The sequence below is a fragment of the Vombatus ursinus genome, unplaced genomic scaffold (genome assembly GCF_900497805.2).
Source record: "Vombatus ursinus unplaced genomic scaffold, bare-nosed wombat genome assembly UNPS02010394.1, whole genome shotgun sequence".
Taxonomy (NCBI): Eukaryota; Metazoa; Chordata; class Mammalia; order Diprotodontia; family Vombatidae; genus Vombatus; species Vombatus ursinus.
The window spans coordinates 3,325,247-3,350,228 of NW_020950172.1; positions in this window are offsets into that span (position 1 = coordinate 3,325,247).

A 24,982-nucleotide genomic window follows, 5' to 3' on the forward strand; every position below is an offset into this window, starting at 1 on the left:
TGATGATGATGATGATGATGATGATGATGATGATGATGATGATGATGATAATTCATAGAGCACTTTAAGATTTGCAGAACACTTTCTTCATATAATGGCTCATCTCCACCTCTCAGGATCCTGCCCTTCCACTCTCCAGTTAGCAGGTTCCTCTCCCAGCATGCATATCTTCCTCCTCAAAGTTTCCTCAAGTATTTTGTTTATGTCTCTCTTGCTCCAGTTCTTCCCTACCTGCAGTTACTCAGCCATTTCCAGGTCATTTCCTCCCACAGAGCATAAGTTTCTTGAATGCAGAAGCCATTTCATTTTTGTCAATGTCCAGATGATGGCTTATCACAGAGCACAAAGAGCTCAATGCTCTTTTATAAATATTCGTTTGAAGCAAATTTCATTGGCACCATGGCCTCCCACTGCCATCTTTGTTGTCTCCCTTAGAACACAGGTCCCGGAAGATAAAGACTGGCTCCATTCTAAGGTTTGTATCCCCAGTGATTAGTAAGTGTTTGGCATATAGTGATTACTTCACTAATACAGTAAGCTCATGCAACTACCCCATTTTACTGATGAAGAAACTGATACTCGCAAAGGAAAGATACTCACCCAGAGCCACTCAACTAAAAAAGTGCCATATGAACACAACCTTATTTTATACTTAGTTGAAAAGTATTTTATACCTGGTTTATAAAAAAAAAAAATCACAAGAGAGGCAGCCTTATGTGTGCACAGAGATCCAGCTTGGAGTCAGGAATACCTTGATTCAAGTCTTTCCTCTGTCATATCCAAGCTGTGTGACCCTGAGCAAGTCATTTACATTTTCAGGGTTCTTCAACAAATCTCTAAAATTACGAAGTTGCAGAGTATGTGGCAATCTGCTTCAGCAAAAGAAGTTTCCTCATATGTAGTTCACTCTAGTAATGAAATCACAAGTCCGTTTAAAAAAAAGAAAGAAAGAAAAAGAAAACAGACAAAAGCCAGTACAAATGTTAGCCTTTCCCCCAGTGATTTCAGGTCTTTTGAAATAAAATCCAGCCTGTGTGCTGGGAATTCTGCTCTCTTGAAAGCTAGTAGAATTCGTGTTAAGATAAAAAAAAAAAACCTCCTAACCCTGGTCTGGCCAAGCGTCTGCTCTCCCTTTATTCTCACAGAGTTGTGATCCTATAGAGAATGAGGAGCCTGCCTTTGTCCCCAATCAACCAACAGCAAGTGGTTTTACAAATGAGAGCTTCTCAACCCTCCCCACCCTCCATCTACCTCCAACAAACTGGGCAGTAAAACTAGGGCTAGCTGTTGCAGTCTCTTGTGAAGCTGACATCAGATAAGAAGGAAAGGGATATTAGCAATAGTACTAACAATAATAACCACTGCTGGGTCACTGGGATGGGGCTATGTGCCCCCACCATGCACTCTGAAGCCATGCACAATATGGTCAGGCTTAGATCTAAGAGAATCCAACCATCTGAAAAAGTGTCCTGCTATTGGACTCATCATATACACGATCATTGACTGGGTGGGAGAAGGGACTTAAAGTTTAGGTTTGGCTAATGTTTGGGGTCTTCCCAAACTGGCAACTATAAAACTTGTCAATGAACAATTTGAAACATGTATGGGGTAGCTATTTATTTCCTCTTCACAAAAGAAATGCTTAATATCTAAACACACATATTGACAGTAAAACTTAAAGTAGGATATGGTAACATAGAACTGCTTTTCTATTTTTCCAGAAAGTTGAAGACTAATACAATCTAAATATCAAGCATTTTGCAGGACTGGAGGAGAGGCATTCTAACATTTCACCTCGGTTCTTCCCTGTCTAAACTGTTCCGTCCAGATCCATTGATGTCTTTGGGGAAGCCAGGCCAGGAATTAAACTCTTTCCCTGGCAATGGTACCCTCTCTGAGACCGACATTTACCTTTCTTCCAGATAGCTCTAAAATAATTAATCCAAGATCTCTGGACCTCAACTCATAGGTTGCTTTGGTGCCTCAAAATATTCTCCTCGAAATTGATGGTGTGTCACCTCTGTTCAGGGAAGTAACACAAGGCCAATCACCAGCCAAATACCCCAGCTCAAGCTTGCATAGCTGACCCCCCCACCCCTACCCCCTGCCCCCATGCTCCAGCTACCAAGTTAAATCAGTTGCCCTGCCACTAAGGTGAGGGGAAGTGTGTTCAATCATCCTCATGGAAGAATTTCATGCCATAAACTCAGGAGAGGCAACAAAAGAAAGGGACCCTGGTATTGTCTCTGTTTGAATTGATTCAGTACCTTGTCACCCTGGACTGTCCCAAGGAAGGTTGACTATCAGAGTATTTCCTGGGGTGCTGCCTAATTCACTCCTTCCAGGCATAAAACTATTTGAGCAAAGGAATGGAGATGTGAGAATAAGACAAGTTCTAGGGGCTGAAATCCATGAACTTTGATGGGAGCACAGAATGCATGGAGCAGCAGAATATCAGAAAAGTCTGGAAAAGGAGGGTGGTATCATATTGTAACTGCCATTAAAGGCTTGAAAAAAATTTCACAATTTTCTTGGCAGGCAATTCAAATCAATGAAGTTGCTGTTCAGTCATTTTTCAGTCATGTCCAACTCTTCATGATCTCATTTGAGATTTTCTTGGCAGAGATACTGGAGTGGTTTGCCATTTCCTTCTCTAGCTCATTTTACAGATGAGGAACTGAGGCAAACAGGGTTTAGTGACTTGCCTAGGGTCACACAGCTAGGAAGTATCTGAGGCCACATTTGAACTCACGAAGGGGAGTCTTCCTGACTCCAGACCCAGCACTTACACCATGTAGCTGAACCATCAATGAAGTTAAAAGTATTGAGTGCCGGCTGTAAGGTAGGTAGGTGGTGTACCAGCCAGGAGTCAGAGAGACTCCTCTTCCTGAGTTCAAATGTGGCCTCATATACTTCCTATCTGTGTGACCCTGGGCAAGTCATTAAACCCAGTTTGCCTCAGTTCCTCATCTGTAAAATGAGCTGGAGAAAGAAATGGAAAACCATTCCAGTATCTTTGCCAAAAACCCCAAAAGGGGTCATGAAGAGTCAGACACGGCTGAAAAAGAACTCAAAAAGTAAGTGCTTACCATGCCCCAGGCACTGCTCTGGGAACTGGAGCTACAAAAACAAAAATTAAATAATTCCTGCCCTCAAGGAACTTTCAATCTATTCTAAGGAATAAGAAATTATTAATTTTTTTTTAATTAGAAGAGTCATTCAACAATTCTATTCTCAAGGAAACGAGTCAATCGATCAAAAATCATTTACTAACAACAATATATTTTGAAGGACAGATGTTATGTGAGAGGATAGTCAGCCAAGAAAAGGCCACAAAGCTAGATACTGGCAGAGCAAATCCTGAAAGGCAGACTTCCTTGGACTCCATGTGGAGTTGCCAGGCAAATTGCCTTTATCATCCCTCACCCAGACCCCTTCCATCAATCAAACCATCAACAAGGATTCATTAAGCACCGACTATGTGCCAGGCATCACACTAGCTGGGGATCCAAAAAAAAAAAGATAAAAATGTGCAAAACCCAAAATAGCAGCTGCTCTCAAGGAATTCACTAACACAGACCGAAGAATGAAAGCACACCTGTTCCCAGGGAGCCATTGGGAAGACAAGAAGAGTTTAACCCCAAATCACTGGGAGAGAAAGATCCTGACTTGCTACTGCCCACAAGCCAACTTCCCAAAGTCTTCTTCCCATGTCAACTTTTTCCCTGCCTGCCCCTCACCCCGCACTTCTGGCCCCTCACCTCTTGTTTTCTTTGCACTCGTCTATCTCCCACCCATTCTTCAAAACTGCAAGCTCCCCCTCCTCCAGGAAGCCTGAGATTTTAAAGCCACGGAAAGCAGGATGACATCTTCGCCCTGCCCCTGCTACAGTGAGACAGGGCTAGCAGGCTACACCCTCACACACATCAGAACTGTATGTGGCTTTATGCTTCACTCTCCTAGTTAGGGCAGGAGACACTTGAGGGCTGGGGGCAAATGTTCCCTTTCATTTGTACACTCCGCAGCAGCCAGCACAAGCTCTGATCAGAGTCTCGGGTTTCAGACATATGTAGAGTCTGTGTGTTGAGAGGGGCAGAATAGTGGACTGGAAGACACAAAACACGACTTGGGCCCCAGTGCTGCCAATATTTAGCTTTGTGACTCCTGGGTGAGTCCCCTCCCATCTTGGAGCCTCAGTTTCCTTTGATTTATAATGAGGGATTTTTTAGATGACATAGAAGAGCCCTCCTAGTCCTGACATTCCAGGTCCTTTGGTCTCTCCCAGCTCCGACATTGTGTTCTATGATCTAAGGTCCTTCTCAGCTCTGACATGACATGTTCTAAGGGGTCTTCCAGAGCTGGTTTCATATTCTATGTTCTTGGGTTCCTTCCAGCTTGAATACTCTGGAGCTTATCTTCTAAAGTCCACCCTACCTCTGATGGTTTTTGTTCTCTGGTCCAAGACCCATCTTGTCACTGATGCTCTGTAGTGTAAAATCTTTCCCAGCTCTAACAGTCTACATTCTTGCGGACCTTTTGGCTCTGCCCGTCTCTATTCTCAGACCCCTCCTAACTCTAACATTCTGTTTTGAGGACCCTCCTAGCTCTCATATTCTGTGTTCTATGTTCTAAGGCTCCTTCCTTCTCTGGCATTGTATGTTCTAGACTCTAAGGCCACTTTCAGAGGTGATATTCTCTGGTTCCTGAGGTTGTAGATGGAATCTTGCATCACTCCCATCATTATATTAAGCTATCTGAAGGTTGATGTATTGTAACTTCACTTGGCTTGTGTCTGATTTGTGCACTAGGTCCACAGAAGGATTTTTCCTGGTTCTGCTTTTCAGGCTTACCCATTTCGGATGGCACAACCCTCCATGGCATTATTTACAAGGAAGGAGGGGAGTGCAGCATACATGCATATGGCCAAGCCCTTAATTTACCCAAGGCCAAGCCGACAACGAGCGCCCAGGGACTGAGGGAAGCATTGGCTTCTCGGCTGGCCATGCGCTGCAGGTCTCTTACTCAAAATGTGGATCTTTATCATGGGGGCTGTGCTGGGAATGACTGCAGAATATACAATGGAGATCTGCAGTGCAGATAGCAGGAGGGCTGCTGCCTCTCCCTGCCTGCAGAGACAGAGGCAGCCATAGCAGCAGCTGAGACCAAATCAGGCTTCTCCCAAGGTTTCCTGTCCCTTCTTCCAAGCACTGTCTCAGACATGTGTGTGCATTGGTGTATTGCCTGAAGATTTATTCTTCATTGCAATTCTGATAGTTCAGAGGCATTTCTAGGAGCCCAGAGAATGAGGTTCCAAAATTCTTCACAGGTATTTGTGGGGTTACTGTCTCTCCTGTCCTTGCTTCCCAACCGATTCCCAATGCTCCTAGCCCTGCCTTTGCTTTGGAAACCAGGCACATCATGTCCATAGAACCAAATGACCCCTGGGAAGACAGCAACTCCATTTCTATCAGTGGCTTGCTGAGCTCGTAGTGGGTGCATCCCGGAAGACACGTCTCTCTGCCAGAACCTAGGTGACTGTTGTCTAGTAGAGGGAGCAATGGATTTTTCAGTTAGAATACCTGGGTTTGAATCTTCGTTCTAATACTAACTTGCCGTGCAGCCTGGGGCAATCCGCTTCGCCTCTTCAGGTTTCCTTTTTCCCCTTTGTGAAAATCATGGGGTTAGAGTCAGTGACCTCTAAAGTCCGTTCCAACTCTGATATTACATCACCCTATAATCTACAAGAAAGCCAACCTCCCTTAACCACTGGGCTCTGCTCATTAGAAATGAGAGCTTCCTAAGATCTAGGGCACACTTACTATGAGAAGCCCAACCATTTCTGTTGTTGTTGAACTGGTTGACAAGCCTTTATTGAGTCACTCCCAGGAAGAAGGTCGTGTTAGGCATGATAATTTCAATCGTTTGTATGATAGGATCATAAATTCGGAAATAGAAGAGATTTTAGAGAACATTGCACCCCATCCAATGCTTACACAGATTGGCAAACTGAGGATCAAGAGGTAAAAATGCCATCCCAAAAGTCATATAGCAAGGAAAAGGCAGACTTGGAATTTGAACCCAAGTCCTGAGGCTCAAAATCTATTGCCCTTTGCATTATATTCTGGTCCCTTCCAGTGATTAAATAACAATTTGAGTCTTATTTTAAACTGCATTCCTCTACCTAAATTACACTTATAACACCCAGAAGTGGGACCAGTTTACACTGATATGCCAACCTTGGAAACTGAAATCTTCTAAATGAATGCAAACCATCCAGATGGGGAAATAACTAAGCAATCCCGAAGCTTCAGGAAAGAATCTTGGAGAACTTTTAGTCCAATGAATGAAAGCTGATCACCCTTGCCATGATACATTGGATAGGTGGCCATTCAGCCTTTGCTTGAAAACACCAGCAATGGTGAACCCACCCATGCACTCCTGAAGAAACCTGGCCATTCTCAGACATATCTTTGGGTTGTAAAGTTCATCCTTCTATGAAGTCCAGGTCTTTTTATCAATAACTTCCCTGTAGTAGCCCTAATTCTATGCTCTGGGGTCAAAGAGAACAAATTTATTCCCTTTTTCTCATTCCAGTACTTCCAAAGCTTAAAGACATCTGTCATTTGTCCTCGCCCCACTCACCTTTCCCCCCACCCTCACAACCTCCCCCCCCCATTCTTCTGTTGAAACACTCCCAATTCCAATCCAACTGATCCTCCTTCAGCTCAATTTGGAGATCTGGAGCCCTTCACCATCCTGATTTCCCACCTCCAGACACCGTCCAGCTTGTCAATGTCCTGTCTAACACATGAAGCCCAGAACAGAATACAAGATGCCAGACAATGTCTGTAATGTCTGACCAATAGAGTGGATGGTGGAACTATCCCTTCATTCATTCCAGACACTGGGCTTCTGCTAATTCAGTCAGAACAGGAGGGTTAGATTGTTAAATGGCCATATCACATACACTGTTGATTCATGGGGAGCTTATGACAGAGAGAGAGAGAGACAGAGAGAGAGAGAGAGAGAGAGAGAGAGAGAGAGAGAGAGAGTCTTCGTCAAAGAAAAGAGAAAATGTCCTGCAAAAAAAATGAGACAACTCATCTCATTATTAGGTTTTTCCTAAAAATCTGATCTGACTGCCTTCAGGTTCCATGACTGGTACCTGAAGGAACTAAAACAGAGTAACTCCAACCTCTTCTTCACAAGACAGTCTTTCTGGGTCTGGAAGTAAGCTAGCACTTTTCTCTCCCTTCATATTCTCTTCCACATGGAAGACATCCCCAGTGCCATCGAAAGAAATCATTTTCTGCCATCTTCTCCAGCCCTCTCATCATTCTGGTTGCCTTCCCTGGAACTCCTCCAGTTTGCCAATGTCCCTTCTAAGATGAGTTGTGGAGAACTGCTCATAGCACTCCCAGAAAGGTGGATTCTTCGAGGTGGAAGGGGCCGGCTGGGCATTAAGTTCTTATTAGTACAGAAAAGATATCTCCCTACAACTTGGATAGCAAATGATAATCCAGTATCCACTTAATATCTCTAGGGACAGGGAAATCACCACCTCTCCAAGCAGCCCAATCTTCTTTGGGACAGTTTTTTTGTTTTTGTTACCGTGAGTTATAGGAAGGCAGTTTTGCAATGCCAAGTTACAGGGAGAAAGTTTCCACCTAAAGGGAAAAGAAGAGCCTTGGACTGACAGCCATGGAATTGGATGAGATTGTCCCCAGACAGAACATAGGAAGGGGAAAGAAGAGAACCAAGGAGAGAGCCCCAGAGATGGCTCCCATAAGGAGTCCAGAAAAGGAGCAGGAACCTCTGAAGGAGAAGGGTAAATAATGGGGGTGGGCGGTGATGGGAGAATGTTAGAGGAGGAGGAACAGAAGAAAAAGGGGGAAGAGGAGGAAGGGAGGGAGGGAGGAAAGATAAGGAAATATATATGTGTATGTATATGTATATGTATGTGTATACATACATGCACATATACACACATATATGTATACACATACATATACAGCTATACCTATACATACATATACACACGCAAACACACACACGTGCATTTCATGCCTTCTGTGTGTTAAGCCTTGAAGAACATGTAAAACATGGTAGCTTCCCTCACAGAATTTAAAATCTAATTAGTTCAAAATAGAGACAATTCATAAGAATTTTGAATTCAGGAAAGGGGGCTAATAAAATATTATTCCCATTGACTCAGTGATTTTTTTAAGGGCAAGATTATATTTGAATTATTGGAGAAATAAGATTTTAAATATTTTGTGATTATTAGCATCTTATCACTGTCTCTAAAATCTAATGGATATAATTAAGACTAATAATGATGAGACATACACGAGGAGTCAAAGTTGCAGGCCTGTTATTTTCTTGGGAAAAACACTGGTAACCAAAACCAATTGATGGCCACAGAGTTTGAGACCTATTATTTTCCAAAATACCTGCTGGTAATTTTGTTGGATTCATTGTAAATGTTTCTTTCTTTCACTCTTAATCGAGTATCCCACCTTACTCTCCAAACAATGTTCAAATCTTCCCCCTCCCACTCCCCCTCATTCTCTTCCCCCTCCAATGGTTGGAATAGACTTCTCACTGAGGCAGTGGTATGCTGGCACAAATCACCTGGTCCCGGGGACGAAGGAAATGAAATGAAGTTGGAAGCGACCTTTGAGATCCTCAAATTCAATTTAATTTTGTAGACAAGGGACCTAAGAACCGGAAAGGTCACGACTACACACTGCAGCTGAAACTATGAATAGGCCAGGGATCTGTGATGTCCCAGGGTGGGGAATCCTTTCGTCACAACAATTCCAAGGCCATCTATACCTGAGCAGATGAATCTTAGACAGTCACCTGAGGTTCAGATTGCTATGACCCCTCCCACCACGAACTCCCCAGCTAGTTCATCTGAGAGAGATTTGGGCCCAGGTATTCCTGAGACCTGGTTGACTCTCCATACCTTGGGACCCCTCTCTGGGATAAACTATGTCCCCACCCTCATTGCCCTCCTCTTAAAAATTGCCTCTGAAAACAACAGACTCGTGGCCTTGATGTGTGAGGGAAGGAGATATTGGCCCTGCCCCAACATAATCGCTCTCCAGAGTTCTGCTCTTTCAGTTGGTAATGAAAATATGTTCTGGTCTAAATACAGCACAAAAAAGGCCTTGAGTGAAATTATAGAAGAGACACACTGGAGAATCCAGTTTGTCTCTCTCTCCGGAAGGTAATCAATATATCAATCTGCTTCTTGTTAATGAGATCCCGTCAATAAATTCCTTGATCACCAGAGAGCTCTCAACATTGAATTAATGATTCCACAGAATCACTTTCCCCCATAACCAAGAGCAAATCCCAGACATTCCCCTTCCACCCTCTAGTTTTTATACAGGTTAAGAAGCACTTTCACACCTATTATCCCCTTTGACAATCATAATAGCCTGATCCGAGAGGTGGCTGTGCAGGTGAAGAAAGCACCAGTACAGACAAGATGAATTTCCTAAGAAAATCAACGCAAAATATGAGAGAATCCTGAAATCATGGAATATCAGTGCTGACATAGTGGAAGGGATTACCTAGCTGGGACCCACCTCAGAATATAGAATAGAAGACAAAGATGAGGTTTAGAACGGGGAAGGTCAGAGCTGGGAGGGGTCTTAGAACAGCAACATGTATGTATGTGTGTGTGTGTACAGAGATATGCACATATACACATATAATATATATGTGTGACCTGGCTTAACAAGTACCTCCTTATCCATCATTCATTCATCTTATAACTATTTATTAAGCACTTATGAGATGTCAGGCATTAAGGATGGAAAGAAAAAAGAAACCAAAATCCCGGGCTCAAGATGCTTACTTTCTACTGGGAGAAAATGTTTTGTTTTCAAATGGAAAGTCATCACAGGTCCTGGGAGGCGTGTCCAAAAGGGAGAAGAGAGGAGGAAGGCTGTTCCAGGCATAAGGCACAGCCTGTGCAAACACTCTACAACCGGAGGTGGCATGCTGAACCCCAGTAACAATTTGGGCGGTTTGGCTGGAACATGGAAGACATGGGAAAGTGAGGTGAAATTGGTTTGGAAAGGGATTGGAAGCTGACAAGAACTTTACATGACAAATGCCAGAGTTTGCATTTTATTCGGGAAGCACTAGGGAGACATAGACCATTCTTAAGCAGGGGAGTGTCCTTGTCAGAGCTGTGCTTTAGCAGGGTCTCTTTGGTCAGGATGTGGAGGAGGAAAGGAAGGAGGGAAGTGCCTCTGACCCTTGCATCCCTCTGGGATGATGGTCTGGGAGCAGGACCGACATTATCCCCATTGAACGGAGGACTCCCAGTCAGGCTTTCTCCATGCCAGGCCAGTGCTGTCTCCATTGCATCCCTGCTCTCTGGGAATTGGCACACATACATTCACAACCACACTGCACACACACAACCACACTTCACACACAAACACACACACACACACACACACACACACACACCCTCCAGGTCTCTAAAGGGTGTGAAAGGCACACTCCTGACCCTGATTTCACACTTTCAGGTTTATTTCTTTTAATGCAAACTGGCTGGCACACCCCCCGTGAAAGCATCCTCGTGTCTCATTTATGGCTGGTAAATGTGATTAATCACCCTTCGGTCCGTCTCCTGATAAGTGACTGTCACACATCTCCAGGCGAACCTTGTCAGACCACCATTAAAAGCTGAACAATTGATGAACTTGCTGCCTCTTCTGAGGAGTCAGCAGTTTATCTCCCTTCCATGGCCCCAAAATGTTTCCCCAATAGCAAATGAGTAAATACTGTCATATGAGGCCCCTTCCCCTATGACCCATTTCTTATGCCAGCAACCCAGTTGTGTGAGTTATCAGGTTCACTTTCTTCAAAGCTGAACATCTACCATGAGGCTCAGTGGTGTGTGCTCACAAGGCAGGCTGGTTCTTCCAGGGCTGAAGCCAGACCTCACTGGAGTCATCTCTTTCCCCTCCCACCCAGCTAAGATCTGCCATCTAAAGGCCAGAAACAAGCTCTCCTCAGAGCACTTTCTCACTTCCTAGGTCAGTGGTCTCTCCAGATCTAGGGCCTCAGGATCTCATTTTAAAAACCGAGACTTTGGCTTCCTGAAAATGGCCAAATATGATATCACATGAGCAGCTTCTACAAAGGAAGGCAGGACGCAGAGGGCAAACCTTGATGGGGTCACACAGACTGTCAATGAAGGGGATGTCAAAGCATCCACTGGCTGCAGGATGCATCCCTCCTATTGCTCCAGGATCCATCTCTAGAGCCTCATCATCCCTGCCTTGACGGACTCTTTACATATAGGACCCTAGAAGAATCATAGATGAGAGCCCACGTGGGGAGTCAAAACATCGGGGTTCATTCCTCAGCTCCAAAGGGGTCAAGAGCTAGAAGCAACAGTGGCTAGAGAGTGGAGTGGAGGGAGAGCTTCAGAGAAGGAGATTTAATTATGAAATGAAGGAAGACTTCTTAACAATTAGGCTTGTTCCAAAGTGGACCAGGTCAACCGGAATGGTAGTGAGTCTACTGTTGCCACTGGTTTTTAAATGAAAGATAGATAACTAATTGTTGGAGATACCGTAAATTGTGTAACGACAACAGCAACAACAATTATGAACAATTAATAAATAACAACAATAGCCCTGGAGTTAGGAGGACCTGAGTTCAAATCCAGCCTCAGACCATACACTTGACACTTACTAGCTGTGTGACCCTGGGCGAGTCACTTAACCCCATTTACCTCACCAAAAACCAAACAAATAACAATAATGACAGTTAACATGCATATAGAACATTAAAATCTGCAAAGCACTTTGCATATATTACCTCATTTATTCTTTGCAACCCTGGGAAGTAGGTACTATTATTATCCTTAATTTACAGATGGAGAAATTGAGAAAGAGGTGAGGAGATTTGTCTGATTCACAAAGCTGGTAAATGTTTGAGAGCAAGATTAGAACTCAGTTCAGCCTGACTCCAAGTCCTGAATTCTAACCACTGAACCACCTAGCTGCCTGAAATGTTGATTGAATCTAATGGTCTCCAAGAGCCCTTCTAACACTGAGATTAGATGATCTTCTTAGGTCTAAACTCTGCTATTTATCAGCTTTGCTGAGATATTTAACCTCCCTGAGCCTTGCTATCCTCATCTGTAAAATGAAGCTGATTCTCATGCTCACATTGCCTTCCTTACAGGGTTGTTGTGTGAGTCATATGTGATAGGCTGGCACCTTCTGGAAATGGACTCCCTCCACACACGTTGAAGAAGGGCTGCTGTGTAAGGAGCCCTGAGCACGGCTACTGACGGATGAGGAGGGGCCAAGGCCGGAACATCCACAGAGCCTGGAGCCAGACCGCGGTCCTATCTCTGACTGCCCTAACCTTCAGGCAAAGAAGAATGTTCACTGGCCATCATTCTAGCAGAGTGACAGACACATCTGCCTCAGCAGGGCTGGAGACCCATGACTGGGGGAGTCACAGAGACTCCTGAGCTTGATTCTGCCCATCTGAAGGGAGCTTGAGTGATTCAGCCAAAGGTGATGAGCACGAGAAAGGGAATGTGGTGAGGAGGGGCTGCCTGCACACCGTCACTCTTGGCCCCATTAGTCTGCAGCAGGCCAACTGCTGCAAGACAATGGGCTGCCCATGTCTATCCAAGCTGTCCTCTTACCCTCCTTCCCGTCTGAAAGCCTCCTGCCTGCCCCCCCCACCCCTCCCAAATCAAATGTTCCACATTCATGCAGTCTGAGGCCATCAGTGCCATTTGGAGCTTAACAACATTGATTCTTTTATAATACATGAATGAACACTATATTCTATAATATAATGATTGTGTATGGAGTCAGAAATGCTGTGTTCAGATCCCAGTTCTAGCATTTATTGGCTGTGATTTGGGGCAAGTCATAGAACCTTCCTGAGCCTCAGTTTCTTTATTCGGAAAATGAGAAGGCTGGATTAGATAACACTATAAGAAGTTCACCACTCCTCAAAAAGTAAGGCCTGAGCATGTCCGTCGCCACCAGTTGGGTCAGAAAGCAGCAGAGACTGGTTCCTTGATGGAAAATACATATCCAAAGCCATCATGGCATGCACTGGCTCAGAGGGACTCATTGCTGCCGCCACAGAACTGGCAAATTCACCAGTGATTACTAATTTGTGGTGGCGAATTGACCAGGGAAATAAATTCTGGCTGAGTACTAGGAAGAGAGAAGGGATGGAAGGGAAGAACCGGCACGTCAAATCCAAGGCGTAGAACACTGGACAGCAGATGCAGTCATCAGGAGAATTTCAGTTCTAAAATAGAAACTGAAAATACAGTATTGCAGAATCTTAGAACTTCAAGCACCCTCAGAGATCACCTAGGAGTAGTTTAGCTGAGCTGGAATTCCCTCTGTTTTATCCCTGACAAGTGGCCATACAACTTTCACTTAAACTTCCATGATAGGGATCTTACTGCCTGGTGAGACAGCCCTCCCTGCTTTGGAACAGCTCAAATGATCAGGAACATTTCCCTTACATCACGTTGAAATCTGTCTCTCCACAGTTTCTGAACACAGTACTCCAGAATTCTGACTGGAGCAGAGGACAGAAGGATTTTTATATCCCTCTTTCTGGAAATTAGATTTCTTCCAATACAGCCTAAGATAGCATTAACTTCCTTGGCTACCATTTTGTATTGCTATCTCCCACTAAGCAGCAGTCTACCACCCTGTTTTCCCCTAAGCCCAATCTTTTTAATGGTGGCCGTTATCTAACCACACATACCCATCCTTTATTTGTCAAGTTATTTTATACACACACATATATCTACTTCTCTCTATTATTTTGTATTTATTATATAAATATTTTATCTATACTTATATGTGTGCATTCTATCTTCTCCCTACCCCTCCTCCCATAGAATGATTGGACCTTGAGGACAAGGTCTATTTAATTATATCTTTGTTTTCCCCAAACTTAACACAGTGCCTGGCCCGCAGCATGGGCTTTAAAAGTATCTGTTCATTTATTGATCAATATAATTTAATGTTTCTAGATGGATAACCCAACCTAGGGATATTAAAGGGGCGAAGTGGTACCCAAAGGACAGAACTATAGTGAACATTCAGGAATGGCCATCAGCAACAAGAGTTATCAAATGGCAGAGTCAAATGCCTCCAGGCTCCCTTTGGCTGGAAGTGCTGACTTATAGGCATCACCTTCCTCACACACCCCCACCCCACTCTGTGAGCCAAGATCTCAACATCATTGCCTCAGTGTTCATCAAGAATGGTAATCATTAGCAATCCAATTTTAGTACCACCTCCCCCACAGGTAGGACTTCTGCGATACTTAAAATATACTCACTTTGACTTGGAAATTTTCATTAAGTATATTATGTTTTTTAAAAGGAATGTAACAGGTCTCTCTAACGTGCATATTGTTGAAGATGCCTTAATTAGCTCTTCACCTGAGAGATGATTCAGACCGGGGCTAAACTATGAAATAAACATCTAATTAGGAAGACTTATTCAATGGTGTGTCTGACTAGACAAGCAGGGTTATGCAAACCAAAGCTCTCAGTCAGTGCTGGCACTCTAGGGAAGAAGAAAAAAGGCTCCTGTTCCTAGTGGAGAGTCACTGAGCCCCCAGCTTAGCGCTCATCTTGCTTGCACTGAGATGAGAGCTTAAACTCATCTGGCACTCAAGGCTGCTGCTTACAATCTTAAAGCATTGTCTCCCTTTTGTTTCTGAGAGGAGTTGTCAATTCTGAATCGTACTGATAACAAGCATCACCCTGTTGGGTGATCACATGAAAGTATATTTTTAAAAAAGGTCATTGGGGAGGACCCCGAAATGAATGTTCTCAGCGGCATCCAGCTCATCCCTCTGATTTTAGTCATTCCTTCAACACAGATTTGTTGAGCAGCAGGAAGTCCTCAGCCATGCTGGATTTCTAGCTCTTTCCTGATCTTGCCCTGCAGTCTCCTGCTTCACTGATTGTGCTCAGGTGATGGCTCATGCCTGCCGTGTGCTCCCTCCTAAACTCTGCCTTTTAGAGTATTTGTCTTTATTCAGGGCCCAGTACAGGTGCACTAGCTCCAAGAAATCTTTTGTGATTTAGTAGCATTGTGCCGTGGAAAGAATTTGGGGTCAGAAGACTTGACTTCAAATTCTCACCCTCCCTGTAAAGAACAGAGAAATCCAGAAAGTCAAAGAAAATTGGGGGCAGAGACAATATTAAGCAGGAAAGCACCAGAGATAAAGATAGGTTGGGTAGATCCAGTAGAGTAGAACACTCAACAGAGAATGGGGGGAGGGTGAACAGGTGGAGAGATACAGACAGAGAGACAGAAAAAGACACAGAGAGACAACATCACCAGACGATATTGATGCCCTGGCGCCATTTCAAAACGGAGCTGCCACTCTGAGTACAAATATTCTCTGGATGTTTCCGTAAGAGATTTTTATGTTTGTTCATTCTTTCTACTGAAAAGATATATTTTCGTGAGAAAATAGTCCCCAAGTTCAGGGGAGAGATATCCTTGTCTGCTTTTCTTAAAATATTACTTCATGAAATACCTTTCCTTTGAATTAATGTTGTCCTTTGACTGACTAGTAAAAGGAAACACATTGACATGGTTTTGTGTTGAAACAGGATCTGAGTATCTTGACCCAGAGAAGTTTTTCTGGCAACTCTCCATGTGAGCAGTGGGGTACCCCAGGTGCTATATATAGTTCTATGGGCTTGTCTTATTCTTATCCTAGAGTGTAAGCTCAGAGGCAGGAATTCCATTGCCTGGCATAGCAGTAGACTCAACTGACAAAAATGTGTGTTGTATTGTTTAAATAGATGGAAAGGAATAGGATCCTGCACCGGCATGTGATTCTGTATCAAAACTGATGTCAGTCAGACAGTGCTCTGTTTGGTAGTACTCTCTTAAATAGCTCTTTTCCAAAAAATGCTACTTTAAACATATTTTAATTTATGGAATAAAACAAGAATTTTAATAACATAGTACAATAAAAAAGACAATTGTACATGAAACTGCAAATCTACTATGCACAATTTGCTATTACTTTCAAATATACAATAAAACTATCATGTAATTTTTTTCTTTTTTTTCTTTCCTGCCCCCCCCCAAGGTGGCTACCATTAGACACAAATAAGTGTGTGTTTGTGTGTGTATACATACATGTGTATCCATGTATATACACACATACACACTTATTTGTAAAATTATCCTCTACATACCTCTATTTATCAGTTATTTTGCAGAAGCATCTTTCTTCATGTTGTTTATAGTTAATTCGGGTATTTATAAAGGACAAAATAACCTATTCACTCAAAGTCATTCTTAAAACAATATTGCTGTTACTGTATACAATGTTCTCTTGGTTCTGCTCATTTTGCTCCTACACACAGTTCTACCAAATGCTGCCATCTTCGATATGGTTCTACCAGACCTTTCTCTCAGCTGGTGTTTTGCTAGACATTGCTCACTCTTAGCAGCTACTCTCTTCACCACTGCTCTCTTAGCTACCTCCATGCTAGATACTGCTCTCTTAGCCGTAGCTCTCTTAGAGGTCACTCTGCCAGACCCTGCTCTCTTAGGCAGCATCTGCCAGGTGCTATACTCACAGAAGGTCCTAGTGAATGCAGTTCTCTTACATACAAACCTCTTACATTCTATTCTGCCAGATGTCACTCTCTTAGATGCAGATCCACAGAGCAACCACTCTCTTAGACACTTCTTTCTTAGACAATACTGTCTTAGATATCGATGTGCAGGACACCAACTGGGGGGCTTCTCTTTCTTTCCCATTTTTAACTCCCCTGAAAGCCTCAATTAGTTCTTCCTCAAGAGAAAAACAGGCAGTGCCATGATCTTTTAGCTCAGAGGTTCCACTCCCTCTTCTTACATCTCTTTAAGAAAGGATAGCAACTCTTGACTTGGACTAGCAAAAATCCTTCCCTTGGATTCTCTTGTCCTCTTCCCTTCAAAGTCTTGGCTAAGCCTTTTATTTACAACAATAGATTCTCAGCCCAGATGCCAAAGTCATGAAAACAGAGCTGAGCCCCTCCATCTAGCTCAGGCCCTCAGACTGACTATTTCTTTGAACTGTGTGTGTGTGTGTATGTGTATGTATGTGTGTGGTCCACGCGCCTGGTTACCTCTGGCAGGCACCTTGCACTAGCTTACAGCGAGCCTTTTATGTATTTCCCAATTTCACTCTCTGAAGGCAAGTTAAAATATATGCTCCATAATTACCAAACTGCTCCCTCCTTAGAAAATAGTTTTGTGAATTATGACTTTAAAAAAATGTCTCTGGTGACTCCAGTGTTAGTGAGCTGGTCTTCAGATGACAGATATTAATAGCCCCTTACCTTTCTAGGTGGGCAGGATCTGCCAAATGCTGTGGTCTACTGACATAGGCTCTGAGAGCTAATTTCTCCTCCATGCCATGATGGGACATTGAAGGAGGATGTTAGTGGAAGAACACTGTGCTTATTTACTATTGCTACTACTATTACTGTTACTACTCTAGTTACTACTACAATTAAAACTGCTGCTGCTGCTATTACTAATACTACTACTCCTACTATTAATAGTAATAATACCACCACCACCATATAATAATAATAATAATAATAATAACATTAGTAAAGTATACCACAGGATTCACTTAAGGTGATAAAAAGCAGTTTAACTCTATACAGAAACTATGAAACAGCTAAGATCTAGGAGGGGAATCAAAAGACATTCCATGAGTGACACCTTTATGAACTGAATTAACAATAAATCAAAACAAAGTTTCAAACAAATCACATACAGATTTGTTTATAGAAATGAAAGGGTTTATTATGGCAGTAATATAATACAGGCTCAGTCATTATCACTACTTGTTATAGAAAAGAACCATCCTAGACTGATCCTTCAGAATTCTGGGAGGAGTGGCCAATCAAGTACCAGAAGTTTATTAAGTGCTTTCTGTGTTCCAGACACTGGACTAGGCACTGGGGATACAATGAAAAGCAACAAGAACCCCAGCCCTCAAGGAGCTCCTATCCTGATGGGAGAAGCAAAATGGTATAGACAGTTATACAGCAAATACACACAAGACAGATACAAGGTGAATCCTGACAGAAGTTATGGATTCTGAGAGTTAGAGGTAAGGATGGAGAGGTTTCTAGGCAACCTCAAGGAGTAGGTCAGGTACATGGGGGCAGGTAGGACAAAGGTAGGAGATGGAGTATCATACGTGATAAACAGGTACCATGCCAACATAGCCGTACCAGGAAGTATGTAGAAAGCAGTGATATTTAATTTGTTAATGATATTGAAGGAGAAGGAGGAGGAGGAGGAGAAGGAGAAGAAGAAGAAGAGGAAGAGGAAGAAGAAGAGAAAGAGGAAGAAGAAGAAAAAGAAGAAGAAGAAGAAGAAGAATGGAGAAGAAGAAGGAAGAGGAGAAGAAGAAGAAGAAGGGAAGGGGTGAAGTTGTAAAGAACTTTAAATGCCAACAAGAAAACCTGCAATAAATCACTGCAGGTTGCAAAAATCTAGCATGTACTGAATACCCACAAGCTAGGTAGAAGTACATATCCCAAATTTGTTGTCTTTCATAAAATAAAGGTGAGAAATCTCCATACCATAAATATAAACTTCCAGATATTCCAGAGAATTCAATAAAAAAAAAAGACTTAGCTGAAATGAGGGCATCCTCATAGTGCAAACTCATCTATAAATCCCTTGGACATTACCCTGACCTATAAAACTTAATTTTTTTTAATAGATGGTGTCATGATGAACATTTAAAACCTCCAAACTGCATGTAATGGAAAGCTCTCAAAATATAGAGACCAGACCAGAGAAAACAAAACCACATGGGAGCAAGCAAAATGAAGTCTTGCGTCATTCATTTTTCCTGTCTTTTATTGGACTTGTCCCAACAATGCTGTCTGTGTGCCAACAGATGTGCAGACATTGTAATATTTTTGTTCAGTTCTTTTTTTTTTTTTGAGGGGCTAGGCAATGGGGTTAAATGACTTGCCCGGGGCCACACAGCTAGTAAATGTCAAGTGTCTGAGGCTGGATTTGAACTTAAGTCCTTCTGACTCCAGGACTGGTGCTCTATCCACTGCACACCTAGCTGTCCCTGTTCATTTCTAAGAAAGAGCTATTTTTTTTTACTGTGGTATAGCTTGAAGACCATTGAATATACAAGAGTGATAGCCATATAACACTTTATCGTGTTGTTTCCAAAAGAATGCCATCAAAAAAGATTAGAAGGAAAAGATGAGTAATAACACCAATACATGACTTGTATCTTCCATTAGCATCCTCCTCCAAGACACAGGACTATTCACAGTGAAGGTTCTTCATCTGCCTTCTGCTTGTTGTATAAGCAAGCTCCTAACATTTGGCTTCATCATCTATGTCTTCTGAATTTGGGGACTTCCCTTGGTTCCACCACTATTATCAAGAAGCTGTTCTAGCTGTCCGAACAGAAGAGAAAATTGACTGGTTGCCTGGCTGACTGACCATGCTGGGTCTCCATCACTTTTGGGGAAACAGCTCAACTCATATTGTCAACATAACCTTAAGCGATTCCTTTCCCCATTAGATTTTTTTTCTCTGACTGAAATTTTTAACGTTCGATGATTAGCACCTCATAATGAAAGCCACTTCTTAATTACAACAATTCCATTATAAAATCCAATATGCTGATTGTCTTTATTCACATTTCTTTTCCCTTAAAAAGAACAAAAAAAGCCACAGGGTTTAATTTTCTCCAGCGAGTTCATCTTCACAGAGCATTCGATGGAAATGATTGGAAAATGGGACCATTTATCTTAGCAAGGTAAATATTGTGATAAGGGAGAAATTGACTTTGGTCCTATCCATGGAGTTTATAATGTATTCTGGCTAACCTGGAGAGGCAGAGAGGGGCAAGAGAAACGATACCAGAGCCAGGAAAGCTGGGTTCAAGGCCCAGCTCCAGGGCTTATTATCAGCAGGGACCCTGACTTCCCTGCCTGCCTGCCAGCCTGCTCCAGAGGAGTGTTAAGGTGCTCAAATGAGATCATCCAAGAGTTTGCAACCCTGAAATACTGAATGAACGTGCTTAATTGGCATCATCGAAGTTTTTGAATCAAAAGGAAATCACATTTAGGAGAAAATTTTGCTCATGTCCTTTGGAGAATAGTTTAGAAAGATGTTCAGAGGGAAAGTTGAGTTCATTTCAGAGTTGTTACCATTCCAAGCTCCAGAAACCTTGTCTTTCCCCAGAGGGAAAAGTCATGTTCTACAAAAATCAGGCAGGCTGCTTGCTTAAAGGGGTGAGAGGAGGGGGAGAAGAGATAAGAATCCCATTTATAACTCATGCATTGGGAGGTGTAGTGTGTTCTATAATCCAACAAACATTTATTACATCCAGCCCACCACAGTGTGCAGCAGGCTCTTTTAGAAAGTGATCCAGAGATTTGGGATAAGTTCCTAACTCTGTTTCTTCCTAGCCATGGGACCTAAGGTAAGGCAATATTTCTCCAGAATGCAGTTGCAGCCTTTATGATGGAAAGATAAGATGCTCACACTTTCTACCTCATAGAGTTATTGTGAGAAAAACCTGTAAACTGGGAAAACACAATAGAAATGGGGGAGGGGGCAGATACTTTGCTCTTAGAGCTTTACTTCTCCAGGCTTAGGGAAGCAACACTACCTTTGGACTTCTATAGTTAGATTAGTTGCCTGCTTTTACCTTATTTGTGGGTGTATTTGCATAAAAATAAATCCTGTTTTGTTTTATTCTTTTCGTGTTTGGAGGTTTCTTCCAACCCCCTTAGACGATGAAATGCAGACATGGAGTAAAGGTGTGAGCTATCGACAGCTTGTCTCCATTTATCCTCACACTTCTGCGGTCACAGGTGGATCGTTGAGGCATTTTTATGCAGAAATGAATACGTGTGAGTTCCCAAAACTCCATGGAGCTGTTACAGTTTAGGGAATGTTTTCATCTGTCTCTTAATTCCTTTTCGTACCTCTTCACCCCCAACAAAGTACGTTTGTAACCTGCAGATGAATTTCATGCCAATGAGCTGCTAACCTTTTAAACGCTGCACCAGCATTTCAGAAAAGGTGGTTCTTTTAGTGACAATGTGTTTTGTTTGGAAGTCTGAAGTCTGAGGATGGGCAGAGTATGGGGAAGCCCGGATTGGATAAGACCATGGAAGAGCTGTTTCAATCCAATGTAACACAACCCTATAAGGATTTTCTAAATCCTTATCACATGAAAGAGACTGTGTTGGGCAGGGGTGGGAGTGGGGGTGGGGGACAGGAAAATAAGACGGAAAAGCAGGCCTTGCCCACGAGGAGCTTACATTTTACTATTCTTCTGGAGGGATGAATGAGGTGGGGAACGGAAGAGGGTGGTAGAGACAAAAAAAAAGAGGAAACAAAGGAAACAAAGGGAAAGAAAAAGATGAATGAGGAGGTGAAGAAGAGGGAGAGGGAAGAATAAAAGGAAAGAAAGAGGGAAAGGGAGAGAGAAAGAGGAGAGAGAAGGGGAGGAGTACAAGGAATGAGAGGGAAAGAGATGCACACATGAGATCATTTGAAATTGTAAAAGGCAATAATGACCACATGGGATCAAAGAAGCCCTCCAGTCAGAGGTGCCACAACAGCCAACCCTCAGAGGAAGCTTAGGATCGGAAGAGGGTAAGGTGAAGAAGAAGCGCCTTCCTATGAGACAACAACCTATGAGAAGCAATGTGGATGTGAGATGGAATGCCAGATTCAGGGAAGAATGAATGGACCCGTTTGGTTATGATTTAGCGCATGTGAAGAAGAGAAATGCAAAGCAAGTCTGGAAAAGCAGACCAGGTTCTGAAGACTTTTACATCCCCAAATAAGGACCAGAACTGTGTGATGCTGTCCAAACACATCAAATCATCTGCTTTGTTGAACTCGTCCAACTATTTTAAAAAATACTTTTAAAAAACATAGTTTCTTTCTAACTGGAAACAAAGAAGAGGATATGTGGTTCATCATAAATGTGTTCTATATTGTTTTGTTTTGTTTTATGGGGAAAAAATTGTTGTGATGGCACACAGGGTATAGGCAGTGGACCGCTATGGAAAAACTTTTAGAGAAGGAAAGTATGGTTTAATGAGAAGAGATAATATGTAAGTCAGAGGACCTGGATTGAAATCCTGGCTCTGCCACTACCTGTCTATATGACCTTAGAAAAGTCATTTCCCTTGGGCCCTAGTTGCCTCATGCATAGAATGACAGGATTGGATTAAATGATCTCTAAAATTCTCTCTGGCTCTAAATTCTAGGATTCTACTCTATGCTCTCCTACTCTATGCTATTCTGCTATAACATGCAGATAGCTGGAGGCTGACTAGGTGTTGGCTGAACAGAATTCTCATAAACAAGCAACATAGACCAGTAGGGGAGAAGTGCAGACAGATAGAGGAGGCAAATTTCCCAGGCAAGGATTTTCATAGGACTTAGAGTTGGGAGGTATCTCTTGTCTTGGAGTCAAGCAGCCGAAAGACCCCAATCTTACAGGAGAAATCTGGAGTCCACAGAAGAAAAGCGAAGGCCACAGAAGCCTTTCCTAATCCCCCTTAATACTGTTGCCTTCCCTCTGTTGATTTTGTCCTGTATGTAGCTTGTTTATACATAACTGTTTTCATATGGTTTCTGCTGTTAGACTGGAAGTTCCTTGAGAGCAGGGCAGTTGTTGTTGTTGTTACTTGCCTTCCTTTGCATTTTCAGTATTTATCATAGCACATGAAACACGCTGTGGTTCAGTCATTCAGACATGCCCAACTCCATGTGACCCTAAGGACTCTGTGCATGGGGTTTTCTCGGCAAAAATACTGGAGAGATTTGCCATTTCCTTTTCCGATGTGTCCCTATTTTACAGATGAGGAACTGAGGCAAATAAGGGTTAAGTGACTTCCCCAAGGTCATATAGTTAGTAAGTGTCTAAGGCTGGATTTGAACTCAGATCATCCTGATTCCAGGCCCAGCACTCTATTCACTGTACCACCTAGATGACCCTACCTGAAGTATAGCAAGTGCTTAGGAAATGCTAGTTGATGAAAAGTGAAATAAATACAACCAGGAGAATAATGTACACAAGGACTATCGTACTATCATTTAAATGAAGCTGATCACTGAGTGATTACAATGGTAAATCTTGGCCCCAGAAAACAGCTGGGGAAATATGCTATTTTCCTTCAGTTAGCGAGCTGGAGAAGCATGGCGGTACAGTGTGGGGTAGCTTCTGTCACGCAGACATTGTGTCGGCTGGTTTTGCTTTTGTTCTTGTCATCGTGGTCAAGAGGGCCAGCTCCTTGGCTGGAGTGGGCTGCTGTGTCCAGAAAGGACTAGGAGGTGTGTTGGGTTTTTTTTTTTAATATATTAATAAAACACATTATTTAAAAATAAATTTAAATGAAGATGTTGAACTATATTATTTCTAAAGTGCCTTCTAACTCTAAGTCCTATGATCTTATTATCCTGTGATTCTCGTGATAAATCCAGCACTTTTTCCACTTCAGATTTAGCCAAGCAAAAGGAAGATGAAGGACACAGGCATCAGACTGGAAGAGCCTACAGCCAGGCAGACCAGGGCTGGATTTAGGGCATGTCAGGTCATATGCACTTATTTTGTAGGTTCTTGGGTAGATACACTTGGGGAGATATTGGATTTTGTAATGAAAAAAATCTAAAAAAATTAATACCTGGTGTAAATTTCTGTTGCCTTATTGGAAAAAAAATAACATTGTCGGGTCAGTATCTACTTACATTTTCTGTCTCTCTTTTATATAAAGATACGTATAAATGCATATGTAAGGCTATTTGTGAGCATATACTCATTCAGCATAATATTTTTATTGTAATTTTCATCATTACCGGTTTATTATTTTAAGATAAACTTTTTTTTCATAGACTTTTAGCTTTTGAAATCACTGAGTTCAATGCTCATTGGATCTTTTGGAAAGTGTAGCCGCAGGCAAGCACAGTCTGAGGATCTGAACTGAGGCATAGTAGGAAACTAAGAAGAAACGACAGAGTGTAGAAAGAGAGAGGAATGGGGAAAGAAGGCAGCCAGGGCCCTAATCATGGCCGAGCACGACAGGAAATCCAGGACTGAGTCAGTAAACAGAAAAATTGTAGAGCGAAGAAGGAGAGCACCCTTCTGATGGCTTTAAGGCATCCCAGCCTGGCCACCCTAGATCCTGAGAGCAGTAGCAAGATACTCAGTGGGGGGTCAGAAAAGAGATGTGTGCAATACAAATAGGTCAGGGAGCTTGATGCCATTCCTGGTAGAGCATCCCAGAGCAGACAATGGAGGGATGGTTTATTGTTTGAGTTTAGAAAGCTGAGTGTATGGAGAGTGAATCGGAATACCATAGAATACCATGGGGATAGTTCCCTCGGAGATGAGCAAATTCTTTGCCAAAGCCGATCTCCTGCTAACCTGGTGGGCTAGAAGAAGAGATATGTTATCATTGCAGAGTGAAGTGAGGTACAAGGGAATTGATTGAATGACTTAAGCTAACAAGCAGTAATCAGGGCCAACATAGATGACAGCATCTAATTGAGAAGCCCAGGCTTTTGGCCTGGACTTAGGTTCTGATCAGTGATTTGGTTCAAGAAAAAAGGAAATACGATTTGGTTCAAAACCTGGGTGGTAAGCTTATCAAACTATCAGACGACATAAGTTTGTGGGGAGGGGCAGGGAATAATTAAGATGTTGGACAATGGGGCCAGGATGCAAAACAATCTCCGTGGATGATGACATTGGACCAAATCTAACTAAATTACAGGTGTTTGGGGAACTCTGCCTGTGATTTCTTGGTGAAAACCCCCTCTAACAATAGAGGTTAGCACCTGCTCAATAAACTTAGAATCTTGGAGTGGTGTTTGATCTCTAGGATGTTAACTCACTTATG